This window comes from Pongo abelii, chromosome 16 (genome assembly GCF_028885655.2).
Source record: "Pongo abelii isolate AG06213 chromosome 16, NHGRI_mPonAbe1-v2.0_pri, whole genome shotgun sequence".
Taxonomy (NCBI): domain Eukaryota; kingdom Metazoa; phylum Chordata; class Mammalia; order Primates; family Hominidae; genus Pongo; species Pongo abelii.
The window spans coordinates 36701393-36719403 of NC_072001.2; the positions used below are offsets into that span (position 1 = coordinate 36701393).

Consider the following 18011-nt stretch of genomic DNA (forward strand, 5'->3'; position numbering starts at 1 on the left):
CTGCAGCTCAGTTTCCTTCTAACAATCTTAAAAAATCATTAAGGCAGCTATTAACTTTCCAAAATAGAGTAATGCCAAATATTTCAATAAAACAAATTTGCTTTTTCCTCTTCTCAACCTTTCAGCTCTTCCCTAAGTTTTGAAGTGCAAATACAATATTATGAATTACTAGTTAGCAGGCCAGCTCATCCCCAGTATTGTGTCGCCAAGTACCTATAAAAGTATGCCAGTCATACCTATAAAACTGGGAAGCAGGTTGCACGCATAAAGTCTAGTTGAAATGTCTTTGCAAGATGTGAAATTCCTTTTTTTTTTTTCTTTTTTTGAGACAGAGTCTCGCTCTGTCGCCCAGGCTGGAGTGCAATGGCACGATCTCAGCTCACTGCAACCTCCGCCTCTTGGGTTCAAGCGATTCTCCTGCCTCAGCCTCCCTAGTAGCTGGGACGACAGGCACCTGCCACCACGCTCAGATAATTTTTGTATTTTTAGTAGGGACGGGGTTTCACCGTGTTGGCCAGGCTGGTCTCAAACTCTTGACCGCGTGATCCACCCACTTTGGCCTCCCAAAGTGGGATTACAGATGTGAGCCACTGCACTCAGCCACGATGTGATATTCTTATTGCTTAGGCTGAATAGGGATTCAACCTCATCCGAACCATACATACCTCCTGTAACCTCCAACAAACCTCTTGCTCTAAATGCTTCCTAATCCATTGTTCCACAGTTTCTTTACAGAGTATTAGTTCTACAAGATGCTCGAAGAAAAAAGAATTCTACAAATGTTTCAGAAACACTACAGGTTATCCCTCATTCCTAATCAATTCACAATGAACATTCAAACATTAAAGGCTTTGAGAAGCCCCAGAGTTAAGAAATCTGATTTCTACTGTTTAATCTAGGGTTTCTCAACCCATGTGACTGTTAACACCCTTTCTTCACAGAATGTTTACTAACACCCTATAAAACTGGTATTCCAAGGAACTCACTTTGGAAGGTACTTGAGTAAAATCATTTGCTCAAAATGTGTTATTAGATTAAATTCACATAGCTAAACTGAAACTGATTTGTTTTTTTGTTTTGTTTTGTTTTGCTTCTGACACTGTACCATTCAAAGAATCATTTATCCATTTCTAAATACTAATTTTCCAACATCCAACTATTTAAGGTTAAACGAACAGTAAGACTTTCCTCCTGACACAGGCAACTGAAACCTACCAATCAAAGCATATGGTCACATGTGACAGAAACTACCACCAGCTGTCTGGTCCAAGTATGTAAACTGCTATTATCCTGTCACAGTATAACTTATATCTTGTCTGGTTGTTCTAGTTTCAGTTTGGGAACTGCACAGTTTACATTAAAAACAAAAATAAACTTTTAAACAAAAGGTAATTAAAACACAAAGTGAGAATAATTTAAATTACCAGCAAAATAAGGGAAATAAAAACTGAAGATTGACAAGCCTTAAGATATATCCTATGAAAGCAGAAAATCTATTAAAAACAAAAAAAAAAAATAGAACTTACGGGACAATAGTCTTACACTCCGCATTCATATGGAAAACATGTCTTTGCTTGAAGGTTGACTTAGATTTGCAGAGGATAGGCAACACTTGTACAAGTACAACACGTTGTTAGCTATTTGCACACTTCAGCTTTCCAGTGTTTGCTTTCTTGATAGTAAGTGTTCTTTTGTACATGTAGCCATGTCAACAGCAAAGAAAATAAAGGGACAGCCTGCCCTAAATTACAAACATCAAAAACACTCAGTCCTAGGAGGTTAGATAACAAAATGGTGTTTATCAAGTAAGCTTTGAATCCTTTCTAGGGATTCTGTGACACAAATCATTACAGCACTTGAAAACTTATTGTCAAATCTCAATGAAAATCACAAAAAAATTAATCTGTCCTCATTAAATAAACTCAGTTACTATTTCCAATTACAGCTATTACTAAATAGAGAAGAAAAAGCATTCAATCTTAGCTCCCATTGTCAAATTCTATGTTTGTATAATTTTAACATCACATTTTTCTTTATATTAATGCCCACTCCTCTCGCTGTCAATTCACACCATCTCCCTTCAAGCTTCCATCTCCCTTCAAGCTCCCATTCAAAATGTATCACTTTCAGAAAGTCTTATGTTATTGACATAATTCAAGACGTCTGCTCAACAACCATGGTACTAAGTGTTTAAATGAAGTTGTACTTGGTGACATGCCGCTTTGAGAAGAAGTTTTTTATCTTTTTTTTTTTTTTGAGATGGAGTCTCGTTCTGTTGCCCAGGCTGGAGAGCAGTGGTGCGATCTCCGCTCACTGCAAGCTCTGACCCCCAGGTTCACGCCATTCTCTTGCCTCAGCCTCCCGAGTAGCTGGGACTACAGGCGCCCACCACCATGCCTGGCTAATTTTTTTGTATTTTTAGTAGAGACGGGGTTTCACAGTGTTAGCCAGGATGGTCTCGATCTCCTGACCTCGTGTTCCGCCCACCTCAGCCTCCCAAAGTGCTGGGATTACAGGCATGAGCCACTGTGCCCGGCCAGAGTTTTTTTTATCTTTATATATGTGCATGAATTCTTCTCAATTACAATATCCTGAGGATTTCTTTTATCATTCAGGACTTATCAAAAGTTCTATATTCCTTTCATTAGAGGATCTGCCACAAAAATCATGATTTATTTGAAGCCTTCTGTTTTACCTTTAACATTCATTCAGAATGTAGATTCAACACCGTAACACATTTTTTAACAGAAAAATAAAAGTGAATGTTGGCAAGAACATAGAGAAAGTACACTGTTACTGGGGCTGTAAAATGGTGCAACTGCTATAGAAAACAGTATGGAAGTTCCTCAAAAAATTCAAAATAGAGCTACCATATGATCCAGCAATCCTGCTTCTGGGTATTTATCCAAAAGAGTTGGAAGCAGGATCCTGAAGAGGTATTTGGCTACTCATGTTCATAGGAGCACAATTCACAATAGCCAAGGGTAGAGGCAACCCAAGTGTCTGTTGAATGGATAAACAAAATGTGGTATATATACACTATGGAACATTATTCAGCCTTCAAAAGGAAGGAAATCCTGTCACATGCTATAACATGGATGAACCTTGAGGACATTATTACTAAGTGAAATAAGCCAGTCACTAAAAGACAAATACTATATTATTCCATTTATATGAAGTATCTAAAGTAGTCAAATTCATAAAAATAGAAAGTACAATGAAGGCTGTCAGGGGCTGGGAGGGAGGGCAAACAAGGGAGATATTGTATAATACAGAGTTTCTGATATTCAAGATGAACAAATTCTAGACTTAACCCTATGGAACTGTACAATTAAAAATTGTTACAATAGGCTGGGCACACGCCTGTAATCCCAACACTTTGGAAGGCCAAGGCAGGTGGATCACTTGAGGTCGGGAGTTTGAGACTAGCCTGGCCAACATGGTGAAACTAAAATACAAAAAATTAGCTAGGTGTGGTGGCGCACGACTATAATCCCAGCTACTTGGGAAGCTGCGGCAGAAGAGTCACTTGAACTCACAAGGCAGAGGTTGCCGTGACTTAAGACTGCTACTGCACTCCAGCCTGGGTGACAGAGCAAAACTCCGTCTTAAAAAAAAAAAAGTTGTTACCATGGTAAATTCTATGTTGTTTTTTTTATCACAGTTTATTTTATATACTTTCTTATTTTTAGAAACAGGGTCTTGCTATGTTGCCCTGTCTGGTCTCGAACTCCTGGGCTCAAGTAATTCTTTCTCCTCAGCCTCACAAAGGGCCAGGATTACAGGCATGAGCCACCACACCTGGCCTAGTCACAATTTTTAAAAATGTTTTTGATTAATTCATTTGTCTCAAATCTTCAAGTAAGACTGATAGTACTATATTTTCCCAACATCCAACAGGAACCTACTGAATAAAGTTGCCTAAAAGACCCACACAAGTCTGAATGTGGTCACTGAACAATGCCTTTACTTCTCTCACATCCCCTGCTCAATTCAACAAACATTTATGAAACAAGCAACTATACTGTGGTAACTGAAGAAGAATATAGAAATTAATTAGGCCATGATCCCTGTCCCTGAGCAGATCAGAGAAACTCACAGGACCTAGTTCAGTGCTAGCAACTATAATGTGTCCGGTGAATTGATCAATTTCACAGTTTTCCTCAATTACCTGCTAAATTGTAGGAGGAAAGCGGACTTCTCCAGACTGAAGTTTCTCTGGACAAAGTTTCCATAATGTTAAGCACAAAGAACAATACCTGCGTGTGGGATGGAAATCAACATAAATTTTTTTAAAAACACTCAACCAGGCCGGGCACGGTGGCTCACGCCTGTAATCTCAGCACTTTGGGAGGCCAAGGCGGGTGGATCACGAGGTCAGGAGATCAAGACCATCCTGGCTAACACGGTGAAACCCCGTCTCTACTAAAAATACAAAAAATTAGCCGGGCGTGGTGGCGGGCGCCTGTAGTCCCAGCTACTCGGGAGGCTGAGGCAGGAGAATGGCGTGAACTCAGGAGGTGGAGCTTGCAGTGAGCCGAGATCGCGCTCCTGCACTCCAGCCTGGGCGACAGAGTGAGACTCAGTCTCAAAAAAATAAAAAAAAAAAACAAAAAAAAAACCCACCAAAAGTTCTTTTGTAAAGAAAAAACCTTGAAGTAAAAATGATAGAAATGCCTTTCCATTAAAGCAGATATACAGAAAGTCCTTAAGTTACATGTTAGCTTGGCATACCAGGCACGGACTCTCCATAGCAATGAGCACAGGCTATCCAATGAAATAGAAAATTTATGGGTGAGATAAGTACAAAAAATTTATTAGTACAGATTCCAGCATTGCATCCACCAGACCAGATGAATTCAGTTCTGAGCAATGTCTGTAATCACACAGAGCTGTTCCCTGAATGGCAATAACCCAAGCTACTTTCTGGTGGGTCTCTCTATTTATTGCAATGTCAATCTTGTCATAGATCCTACTACTTTGTCTCTGGGTACAACCACAAGAGACATTTCGCTTATAAGAACAAGCCAACTTCCCTTAATAATGGCTGGTTATGTCACCACAGAAACAGCTTTACCTCCAAGGGAATCTGGTAAAATGGGCATTATGGGAAAAGCTGCTTTTCTCTACCATAAGTATCTCATCTGAGGCCTTCATCATTTCTGGATTATTGCAAAGCCTCCTACCTGGTATGCCTTCCTCCAGTCTTGATGCCCTGAACCCATCCTAGTTTCTACTCAGAGTTAATTTTTCTCAATTCCAAAATTTATAGTACTCCCCTGCTTAAAACCTTTAATGGCTCACAGAGCCTTCAGGATCTCTGGCATGGCACAGAAGGCTCTTCAAGATTTTGTGGGTCTGCTTGGTGCACTCTTAGAAAATGTTTTGTTTTGTTTTGTTTTTTGAAACCGAGTCTCGCTCTGTCACCACGCTGGAGTGCAGTCGCGCAATCTCGGCTCACTGCAACCTCCACCTCCCGAGTTCAAGCGATTCCCCTGCCTCAGCCTCCTGAGTAGCTGGGACTACAGGTGGACACCACCACGCCCGGCTAATTTTTTTGTATTTTAGTAGAGACGGGGTTTCGCTATGTTGGCCAGGATGGTCTCGATCTCCTGACCTCATGATCCGCCCACCTTGGCCTCCCAAAGTGCTGGGATTACAAGCGTGAGCCACCTCACCTGGCCCGAAAATGTTTATTTTTAAATAATTTCAAACTTACAGAAATATTGCAAGAGATAATAAAAAGAACTCCTGATTCTTTTCATCCAAATTCACCGTTTACTAACCTCAGTGAGAGCAGGAACTGTATATTTTATTCTTAGTGTTTGGCACATAGTCAGTATTCAATAAATTCATGGAAGAAATTAATCTGTGTGTGAACTGAGGAGGAAGTAATGAAGGGCCCAGCTTCTGGTTAAACAGAGTGGATGGGATACAAATGTTATCTGTACTTCCTCCTGAATACTCAAATAAGTATTAAAGATATATATATTTGGAAGCATACATCTATAAGGACAAAGAGAAGATATGACAGTGGCCAAAACTGACTTGGCAGCCGTAGTAATGTGAACCTTAGAAAAACAGCCCGAAATAAAGGCTCAGGCAAAGGAGGCATAGGTAGGGCTGAAAAATCTCAGAAAGAGCAGTTAGTCACTCCCCCTCATCTCCTGTCCAACACAATAAATCACATAACCAACACTCCTTCCAACACCAGCAGAAAATCTCTATAGAAATTCATTCAACTGATAATCGGGCAAGCAATTCCCAGATGCCAGGCTCAGTTCTAGATGCCCAGAAATCTCCAAGGGAACAAAGCTTAGTCCTGCCCTCACGGAACTTACATTCTATTGGGGAACCACAAGCAAGAGGATCTGTGTTAGCTCAGATGTTATGACTGCTATGGTGCAAGAGGAAGCAGGCCGGGGGGTAGGAACCGTGGGGCAGTTTTTGCTACAGAGCAGAGAGCTGAAAGGAAGGAGAAGTGAGTGATGCACAGGACAAGGGAAAGAGCCCTCCAGACAGAGAGCAGCAGGTGCGCATACCTCAGGATGGATGCATAAAGAGGGTACAGCAAAGTAGCTGTGGTTGCGGGGAGCAGTTAGGCAAGAGTAAAAGGGCAGCAGAGAAGTCACAGATGTAGTGCGGGCTCGGTCACAGGAGGAGCAATCTGAGCAATGATTCCTCTGCTCAGCTGAACACTGGACTCACCTGGAGAGCTTTAAAACACTCAAGAGTCCCACCAGAGTTTCTGATTTGAAGTTTGATTGGTATGAGGTGTGGCTGGTTGTCAGCAGTTTCACGATTTCCCCAGGTGGTTCTCATCTGTAGACAGGTTAGGGCCATGGAAATAGAGGAACTCTGGATGCAGGGACCCCAAGCATAACTGGTGGAAGAGGTGGAGGGGGCTCCACTGGAAACAGGAAGATAAAGTAGAGGGTGACCAAAGTCAAGCGCAAGACTCCAGCCTCTCCAAGACTCCTTTCCCATCTAACTCTGGGACACCACGGACAGAAAATGCTGGCTTCCAGACAGACTCATATGCCTCTGTTGCAGATTGGAGTGGGCAAAAACCAAACAACGAATGCTCCCAGCATGAGGAAGAGAAAAGCCAAACAGGGTACTCGTAGTGTTTTAATTCCTTGAAAGCTGAGAGGTAAAGCCCAACGAACGAACAGGAAAAGTGAAAAACCATCATGAGAGATCGAGAGAAAAAGAAAAGGAAAATAGAAACATCTGTAATACGTAGATGCGTTTGGGGACCACATCCAGTCATCCCACCATATAGGAGGCAGGGGGCCAGGGAGAGAGAGGTTGGTTCCAGAACCCCTGAGGATACCAAAACCTGTGGATGCTCAAGTCCCTGATACAAAATGGTGAAGTATTTGGATATAACATACAACATCTTCCTGTACACTTCAAATCACCTCTAGATTACTTATAATAATTAATACAACATAAATGCTATGTAAATAGTGTTACTATATTTTTATCTTATTTTTATCTTTTGAGTTTTTAAAAATATTTTTAATCTGCTGTTGGCTGAATCTGTGGATGCAGAACCTTCAGATACAGAGGGTCAACTGTAATTAAATAAGCCATTTAACCGAGTGGTATCATCCCTCAAACTCCCTTTGAAACAGTCATTTGAAACAAAAATTATGGCTATGCCATGTCTGTAATGGATGGAAAATATTACAGCAATAGATTTCTACTAGGTACAAGATACATGAACAATTCTGCTTTAAAGGTTTTTAAGAATGGCATTAAAAATCTCTTCAAACTAAGTGTAAACACACTCAAATATATATACAATTAGATCTTCATCTGAGACCACATGCTAGCTCTGAAAACATCCAACATATTTATGAGAATATCAAACAATGTCTATTTTTTTTCTTTTTTTTTTTTTTTTGAGATGGAGTCTCGCTCTGTCTCCCAGGCTGGAGTGCAGTGGCATGATCTCGGCTCACCGCAACCTCCGCCTCCCAGGTTCAAGCAATTCTCTGCCTCAGCCTCCTGAGTAGCTGGAATTACAGGCACCCGCCACCACGCCCGGCTGATTTTTGTATTTTTAGTAGAGACGGGGTTTCACTATCTTGGCCAGGCTGGTCTTGAACTCCTGACCTTGTGATCCACCCACCTCGGCCTCCCAAAGTGCTGGGATTACAGGTGTGAGCCACCGTGCCCAGCCTATTTTTTATATTTTAAAAGTAAAATTTAAATATCTAAGTGTCTAAAGAGCATCAGTATTTTAAAGATGCAAAGAAGCATAAAAATAAAGTAACAATACTTTTTAATAAGTGTTAGTATCTTTTAATAAATATCTAAATATTTAGATACCTAAATAAAGATACTAAAAATTTAAGACAAAGAAGTCATCACTGTGTCACTCACAAACACTACAGCAAGAGTCTGAGAACTCAAGGATGCATAGGATAAAGGATAAAATAAGATATGGTTTTTGAAGGTGTTTGTTTGTTTGTTTTTAAGACAGAGTCTCACTCTGTCGCCCAGGCTGGAGTGCAGTGACACAATCTCGGCTCACTGCAACCTCTACCTCCTGGGTTCAAGCGATTCTCCTGCCTCAGTCTCCCAAGTAGCTGGGATTATAGGTGCCCATCACCACGTCCGGCTAACTTTTGTATTTTTAGTCGAGACAGGGGATTCATCATGATGGCCAGGCTGGTCTCGAACTCCTGACCTCAAGGGATCTGCCCACCTTGGCCTCCCAAAGTGCTGGGATTACAGGCGTGAGCCACCATGCCTGGCAGACTTTTGAAGGTTTTTAAATATGACAATTCAATTCAACTCATTTCAACAAACAGTTCTTTTTTTTTGAGATGGAGTTTTGCCCTTGTTGCCCAGGCTAGAGTGCAATGGTGTGATCTTGGCTCACTGCAACCTCCACTTCCCAGGTTCAAGCGATTCTCCTGCCTCAGCCTCCCGAGTAGCTGGGACTACAGCTGCCAGCCACTAAGCCCTTTTTTTTTTTTTTTTTTTTTTTTTTGTATTTTTAGTAGAGATGGGGGGTTTCACCATCTTGGCCAGGCTGGTCTTGAACTCCTGGGATCCACTTGCCTCGGTCTCTCAAAGTGCTGGGATTACAGGCATGAGCCACTGTGCCAAGCCTAACAAACAGTTCTTAATGTCATGCTATGTGCCAAGTATCCTGCTAAGTGCTGGGACGACCTCAAAGATGAAAGGCACTCCCCTCTGCAACTGGGGAGTTCAAGAATCGTAAGAGACAGACATCTCAACAAGTTATTAAAATCCTTGTAAGAACACGAGTCCACGGTAGAGATATGGTACACAGAAAGGAAGGGCTGACTGGCTGAAATGGGCACCAGGAGAAGTCTCAGGGAAAAAATGAGGATTGATGAGATTCTTTAAGGAAAAAGGAAAAGCTGATTGGGGGAAAGCAGATAAAATGACTGGTAAAAGGGCAAAGAGCCATGAAAGAGGCTCAGGAAAGTCTAAGTAGTTTGCTATCATTAACGTAGGATCAGATGACATCAAGATAAAAAGCTTCACACAGCAAAGGAAACAACAGAGTGAAGAGACAACCTACAGAATGAGAGAAACTATTTGTAAACTATACATCTGACAAGGGACTAATAGCCACAATATATAAGGAATTCAACTCAACACCAAAAATAAATAAATAATCCAATTACAACACAGGCAAATCATCTGAATAATCATCTCTCAAAAGAAGACACACTAAATGGCCAACGGGTATATGAAAAAAATAGTCAACATCTCTAATCATCAGGGAAATGCAAATCAAAACCACAATGGAGATACTGTCTAGCCTCAGTTAAAATGGCTTTTATCAAAAATAAATAACAGATGCTGGGAAGAATGTGGAGAAAGGGAATCTGTGGTATACTGTTAATGACTTCGGGCCTGTCAATGCAGATTAACTGTAGCCACTATGGAAAATAGTATGGAGGTTCCTCAAAAAAACTAAAAACAGACCTACCATATGATCCAGCAATCCCAGTGCTGGGATTATATCCAAAGGAATGGAAAGACTTTTGGTTCCAAAATGGTGGCATAGAAGCAAGCTGGCTTCACTGCCCCCAACAAAACCAAAAAAAAAAAAAAAAAAAAAACCACACACAAAAGAAAAAGAAATCAGAGCTATCTGCATTCCCATGTTTCCTGTGGCACTATTCACAATACCCAAGATAAGAAATCAATTTAAGTGTCCACCAACAGACGAATAAAGAAAATGTGGCACAGATACAGAGTGGAATATTACTCAGCCATCAAAAGAATGAAATCCTGTCATTTGCAGCAACATGGATAGGACTGGGTGTCATTATGCTAAGTAAAATAAGCCAGGCATAGAAAGACAAATATCACATGTTCTCAAACTCTTATGTGGGAGCTAAAAGTTGATTTCATGGAAGGAGATTATAGAATGATGATTATCAGAGGCTGGGAAGGATGGCAGGGAGAGGAAGATGAAGAGAGGTCAGTTAACAGATACAAATATATAGTTATATAGAAAGAATAAGTCTAATGTTCTTGTTTTGTTGTTGTTGTTGTTGTTTTTGAGACGGAGTCTTGCTCTGTCGCCCAGGCTGGAGTGCAGTGGCGCAATCTTGGCTCAGTGAAAGCTCTGCCTCCCAGGTTCACACCATTCTCCTGCCTCAGCCTCCCAAGTAGCTGGGACTACAGCCACCCGCCACCACGCCTGGCTAATTTTTTGTATTTTTTTTTTAGTAGAGATGGGGTTTCACCGTGTTAGCCAGGATGGTCTCGATCTCCTGACCTCATGATCCGCCCGCCTCGACCTGGGCTGGGATTACAGGCGTGAGCCACCGCGCCCAGCCGAATAAGTCTAATGTGCAATAGCACAGTAGGGGGTCTATAGTTATCATTAATTTACGCTACATTTCAAAATATCTAGAAGATTTGGGATGTTCTCTATACAAAGAAATTGTTAATGTTTGAGGTGATGGATATCCTAATTACCTTGATTTGATCATTATTCATTGTATGCATCAAAATATCAAGTATATTCCATAAATATGTACAATTATTATGTATAAATTTTTTAAGTGGATTAGTGGTTGCCTGACGCTGGGTGTGGGAAGGGGAAGTGACTGCAAATGGACACGAGGTTTCTTTTCTGGGTGATGGAAACATTGTAAAATTAGACTGGGGAGATGTTGCATGATTTTCTGAATTTATGAAGAAATCACTGAATTATACCCTTAAAATGAGTAAATTTAATGATATGTAAATTATATCTCAATAAAGCTGTTTTTAAAAATAAGCCAAAAGATAATTGGTACAGCTTTTATGGGAAACAGATGGAGGTTCCTCAAAATATTAAAATGGGAACTACCATATGATCCAGCAATCCCACATCTGGGTATATGGCCAAAATGAAATCAGTATCTCGAAAAGATACCTGCACTCCCACGTTCACTGCAGCACTATTCACAATAGCCAAGATACAGAATCAACCTAAGTGTCTATCAAGGGATGAATGGATAAAGAAAATGTGATATATATATACCATGGAATATTATTTACCCATAAAAAAGAAGGAAAGCCTGCTATTTGCAACAATGTGGATGAACCTGGAGGACATCATACTAAGTGACATAAGCCAGGCACAGCAAGGCAAATATTGTATGATCTCACTTATATGTGGACTAAGAGTCAAACCCATAGAAGTAGAGGGTAGAACAGTGGTTGCCAGAGGCTGGAGTGTGAGGGAAATGGGGAGATGCTGGTCAAAGGGTACAAACTTTCAGTTATGAGTAAGTTCTGGAGATCTAATAAACAGCATATGACTATAGTTAATATTACTCTATTAAAATTTTCTAAGAGTTGATCTTAGTATTCTCACCACACACATACAGGGCAACCATGTGTAGTGAAGGGTGTGTTAATTTGATTGGTGATCATTACACTATGTATACCAATATCAAATCATTACACTGTACACCTTAAATAGATACAATTTTTATTTGTCAACTATACCTCAATAAGCTGAGAGAAAAAAAAGAAAGACATCAAGGAAAAAACCCACAAGGGTGAACTTGTGAGAGGTGGAAGGAAACTAAAGCCAAAGCAAGATCTTGAAGAGCCTGTGTGGCATTCCTACCTACAGCACCAAAGCCTTTATAAAGGCCTGCATGTGGGAGGGAGGTAAATAATTTTTAGTCTCCTAGGTTCCACTTGCTTCAAAACATTCTTCAAAGTATTTCTAAAGTAATTTCTGGCTGGGATCAGTGGCTCACACCTGTAATCTCAGTGCTTTGGGAGGCCAAGGCAGGAGAACAGCTTGAGGCCAGCAGTTCAAGGCCAGCCTGGGCAACATAACGAGACTCTGCCTCTACAGAAAATAATAATAATTAGCAAGGCAGGGTGGCTGATGCTTGAAGTCCCAGCTACTCGCGACGCTGAGGCAGGAGGACCACTTGAGCCCAGGAGCTCTGAGGCTGCAGTGAGCTGTGATTGCACCACTGCACTGCAGCCTGGGCAATAGAGTGATACCCTGTCAAGAAAGAAAAGAAAGAGAAGGCAGGAAAGGAAGGGAGAGAGGGTGGGAGGAAGGGGAGAGGAGGGAAGAGGTGAGTAGGGGGAGGAAGAAAACAAACCCACAAGGGTGAACTTGTGAGAGGTGGCAGGAGACTTCAGCCAAGGCCAGATGTTGAAAAGCCTGTGTAGCATTCCTATGCGCAGCACCAAAACATTTATAAAGGCCTGTGAGTGGGAGGGAGGTTAAGTATTTTTTAGTCTCTCAGGCTACACTTCCTTCAAAACATTCCTCACAGTATTTCTAAAGTAATTTACTAACAATTAATAGTTTGACCATGTCAATTTAATCCTTCTAGACATTATTCCCAAAACCAAAAAGTCTAAACCAGCCTTCAAAAATTCCTTCATTTCACACACCGGGGCCTGTCAGGGGGTGGGGGAGGGGGGAGGGATAGCATTAGGAGAAATACCTAATGTAAATGACAAGTTAATGGATGCAGCAAACCAACACGTCACATGTATACATATGTAACAAACCTGCACGTTGTGCACATGTACCCTAGAACTTAAAGTATAATAAAAAAAAGATGCAATTTATTTGCCATCCCAAAAAAAAAAAATTCCTTCTTTCATTCCCCTTTCCCTCCTCTAACAAATCTCATTATACCTTAGCCCACACTCTTCCATTTTCGTCAAACCTGTCTCCTTAAAGGCAAATAAGGTAGAAGATGGAGGTAAAGGCTACTTTCTAAGTTACAGAACCATGTCTCTTAACACAATATCATACATATAATGAATATAAAATAATGATAAGAAGAAATTGTTTAGGAAAGACCATACTAGCACAGAGGAAAGTTTGATAAATAGACTCAAAGTAAAAATGTATCTTTACTGAGAAGATGCTTCTATTTCTCAGAGAAATCACTCTCAACTCCATCTGGAAAGCTGGATAAGACCAAGGCCAAACATTAATTTCCTAAATACTTACTACACACAATGCACTATCCACACCCAAGTAAGCAGAGCTCTAGAGCTCAAAAATCCATTTTATTTCAATAGCAAGATGTATAGATTATTCAGGGTTTATGTGGCTGCAGTAACAAAAGATATATTTTAGAACAAAATTCTGTCTGGTCTAGCTTTAGAAATAAATCTGCGCCAAGGTGGATATATAGATAACAGCAGCTCACAAACGGGTGGAAATGATATTATCTTCAATAGCAAGATAAGTCAGCCTGTCTTCCACATCAAAAAGGGGAAAAAAATCACTCCAGGTTCAAAGGTACAGATAGAGGGAGTTGGAGGAGGCAAAGCATTAGCAAAGAGAGCAATATACCTTGCAACCTATTCCCCAAACCATTAGAAGATGACTCCTAAATCTATCCTACATTATCTGTCTAGATAGATGCTTGTCCATAATTGGTACACCTGTAGCAACCTGGTTAGCAGGAAATGAGAAATTCTCATCCACTGTAATTTCAGTATTTCTTCCCTTTCTGAGTCAGATACCCACATACTCAATGGCAAAAAAATTACAATGATCCTCCAAAAAGATAGGAAACTGCATAAATAATGAAAGAGTATTACATCTTTTTTAAAAACTGGCTCCCAAAACAGCATAAACGAAAAAATAGATATTAAATATGCATTTTTTGTAATAACTACACAATTTTACCTAATCTTCTGAGATTGTTGAACTAGATGTGGAACTGAAACTATCCAACTGAGGAAAACAGCGTGGACAAGAATTTATCAATCAACCAAAAAGTATGTCTGAATGCCTAATAGGGCACTATAGGAAGACACCTACATATGCCCAAAACACCAAGTTGGACAGGTCATACACCCTTGTCCATAAGAGGCTAAAGAAAAAAAAAAAAACACTTCATTTCAACAACACATAGATCCCTAAGAATCCCAACATTTATATTAGAAAATAAGACTTTTCGTCTCAGGATACAAAATCAATGTGCAAAAATCACAAGCATTCTTATGCACCAATAACAGACAAGAGAGCCAAATCATGAGTGAACTCCCATTCACAATTGCTACAAAGAGAATAAAATACCTAGGAATACAACTTACAAGGGATGTGAAGGACCTCTTAAAGGAGAACTACAAACCAGTGCTCAACGAAATAAAGAGGACACAAACAAGTGGAAGAACATTCCATGCTCATGGATAGGAAGAATCAATATCATGAAAATGACCATACTGCCCAAGGTAATTTACAGATTCAATGCCATCCCCATCAAGCTACCAATGACTTTGTTCACAGAATTTAAAAAAACTACTTTAAAGTTCATATGGAACCAAAAAAGAGCCCACATTGCCAAGACAATTCTATGCAAAAAGAACAAAGCTGGAGGCATCACGCTACCTGACTTCAAACTATACTACAAGGCTACAGTAACCAAAACAGCATGGTACTGGTACCAAAACAGAGATATAGACCAATGGAACAGAACAGAGGCCTCAGAAATAACACCACACATCTACAACCATCTGATCTTTGACAAACCTGACAAAAACAAGCAATGGGGAAAGGATTCCCTATTTAATAAATGGTGCTGGGAAAACTGGCTAGCCATATGTAGAAAGCTGAAACTGGATCCCTTCCTTATACTTTATACAAAAATTATTTCAAGATGGATTAAAGACTTAAATATTAGACCTAAAACCATAAAAACCCTAAAAGAAAACCTAGGCAACACAATTCAGGACATAAGCATAGGCAAGGACTTCATGACTAAAACACCAATAGCAATGGCAACAAAAGCCAAAACAGACAAATGGGATCTAATTAAACTAAATAGCTTCTGCACAGCAAAAGAAACTACCATCAGAGTGAACAGGCAACCTATAGAATGGAAGAAAATTTTTGCAATTTACCCATCTGGCAAAGGGCTAATATCCAGAATCTACACAGAACTTAAACTTTCAAGAACTTAAATTTTCAAGACAAAATCAAACAACCCCATCAAAAAGTGGAAAAAGGATATGAACAGACACTTCTCAAAAGAAGACATTTATGCAGCCAATAGACACATGAAAAATGCTCATCAACACTGGTCATCAGAGAAATGCAAATCAAAACCACAATGAGATACCATCTCACGCCAGTTAGAATGGCAATCATTAAAAAGTCAGGAAACAACAGGTGCTGGAGAGGATGTGGAGAAATAGGAACACTTTTACACTGTTGGTGGGACTGTAAACTAGTTCAACCATTGTGGAAGTCAGTGTGGCTATTCCTCAAGGACCTAGAACAAGAAATACCATTTGACCCAGCAATCCCATTACTGGGTATATAGCCAAAGGATTATAAATCATACTACTATAAAGACACATGCACACATATGTTTATTGTGGCACTATTCACAATAGCAAAGACTTGGCACCAACCCAAATGTCCATCAATGATAGACTGGATTAAGAAAATGTGGCACATATACATCATGGAATACTATGCAGCCAGAAAAAAGGATGAGTTCATGTCCTTTGCAGGGACACGGATGAAGCTGGAAACCATCATTCTGAGCAATCTATCACAAGGACAGAAAACCAAACACCATATGTTCTCACTCATAAGAGGGAATTGAACAATGAGGACACTTGGACACAGGGTGGGGAACATCACACCCCAGGGCCTGTCGTGGGGTGGGGGGAGGGGGGAGGGATAGCATTAGGAGATATACCTAATGTAAATGACGAGTTAATGGGCGCAGCACACCAACATGGCACATGTATACCGATGTAACAAACCTGTACGTTGTGCACATGTACCCTAGAACTTGAAGTATAATAAAGACTTTTCAATCTGTATCTAGTCCCACAAACTCAACTCTTTTTAACTAAGATAAATAATATCTGAGTTATCAATATCAACATTTTCTCAACCATTAGATTTTCTACCCAGAAAAGTCCCTGAAATGGCCACTGGAAGGTACCAAATGGTTATCTTTCTACAGCTTTGCACTGGAGTGAGTACAAGACATTTTGGATAATGCCCATCTGTATAAGAATTCAATATAAAATAAGCTTGCTTTTCAGATACCATAAAGAATACTATCTATCTGACACCACAGTATTGTCTTTTTTAATTTTTTTTAAATGTAATCTATAACCTTAACTGTCAGAAAATACTATACAATCTTTGCTGGTCAATATTCAAAGTATTCTGTTAGGTGTACTTTTTTCCCTTAACCTTTTGCCTTAGTGACTCAAGGAACTATTGAAATATATTTGGGTATAGGGTTAAATTTAAAAAATAAAATCTAGATAGCAACCAAATTGACAGTGAGAAGGAAAATGTAAATCAAGTTAACCTGTTGGTTTGAACATGCAATTACATTCTTTTTTAGGACTGTAAGCAATCAAGAATATCATTAAATATTTGGTGCTCTATTTGCCCCTAATATGTATAAATCTGCAGGCACAATCCACAACGTACAACGCTTAAAACTATAATGTACCACACAGAATTATAACATCCTAGACCAAAAGGTATCTCAAGCAGTTATCTATTAACCTCCAATACTAAACTAGTCAGGAAAATGATAGTTTCATTTTAAAGAGCATTATGAACTTTAGAATTCTGAAAATAAAATGAGTGATGAGGCAGAAGTCATAGGAAAATAAGAAATGTCGGGGGGATGGGAATTAAAAAGAAAAGCACCATTCTGTTAAATTACATGCATTACTTGATTTTCCAAAATTAAACACTAATAGTTAATCTCTCTCCTAATCAGTTACTTTGCAACCAAAGGGAGACACAGGCATGACTGCATATTTTTGTCCTAAGCATTCAGCGATGTAACATAATTCACCGTAAGAGAAGCTACAACAGCAATAAGCAGCTAAACCAGTAGAGATGTGTTTCATTTATTCAGCATCTTCATATATATTCTCCAAAAATTAAATTTGAGACAACCGAAGAATATATCTTTAAATTATAATTTGTTAAGAGTGTTAAATTTTCATTCCATTAAAAATTCTATTTTAATGCTTTCTTAAATGGAAAATGCTGGGAATAATGTAACCTTTTGGGGTGACTCCCTTGGGCTGTTATCTGTAGGGCCGTCTGCCTCCGCAGTGACAAGCATTTGTAGTTATTGCGTGTAGCTATCTAGTTTCCCTGCTTCTGCCATGACACTAGAGCGCCAGCTGTCGCTCCTTGCTAAAGTCAACACGCCTGCCCCTACATTAGCTCACCTGTCCTGCTCTAATGTGCTGGCCCTACCTTTTCCATTTCCATCTCCCCGCTCCTCCAATTCCCCTCACCTTGAAATGCCCTTCTTCTCCAACACTGCGCATCCTCACTCTTGCCAGTGCAAAGTCTAATCAAACTTTCTGATCTGTCAATCTGATAACTGAAAATATGTATTTCAGTTTAATTAATTTGCATCTCTCCTATGAGTGCGTTGAGCATCTTTTCACATGTTTAAGAGCCATTTGCATTTCATTTTCTGTGAACAGTCTGCTCATAGCCTTTGCCCAGTTTTAAT

General features: G+C 39.8%; 1 protein-coding gene across 1 annotated transcript in view; it reads right to left on the reverse strand.

Moving 5' to 3' along the window:
- Positions 1-18011, reverse strand: part of AVEN (apoptosis and caspase activation inhibitor) — a 168395-nt gene that overhangs the window by 67814 nt on the left and 82570 nt on the right. The gene's annotated exons all lie outside the window — the stretch shown is intronic.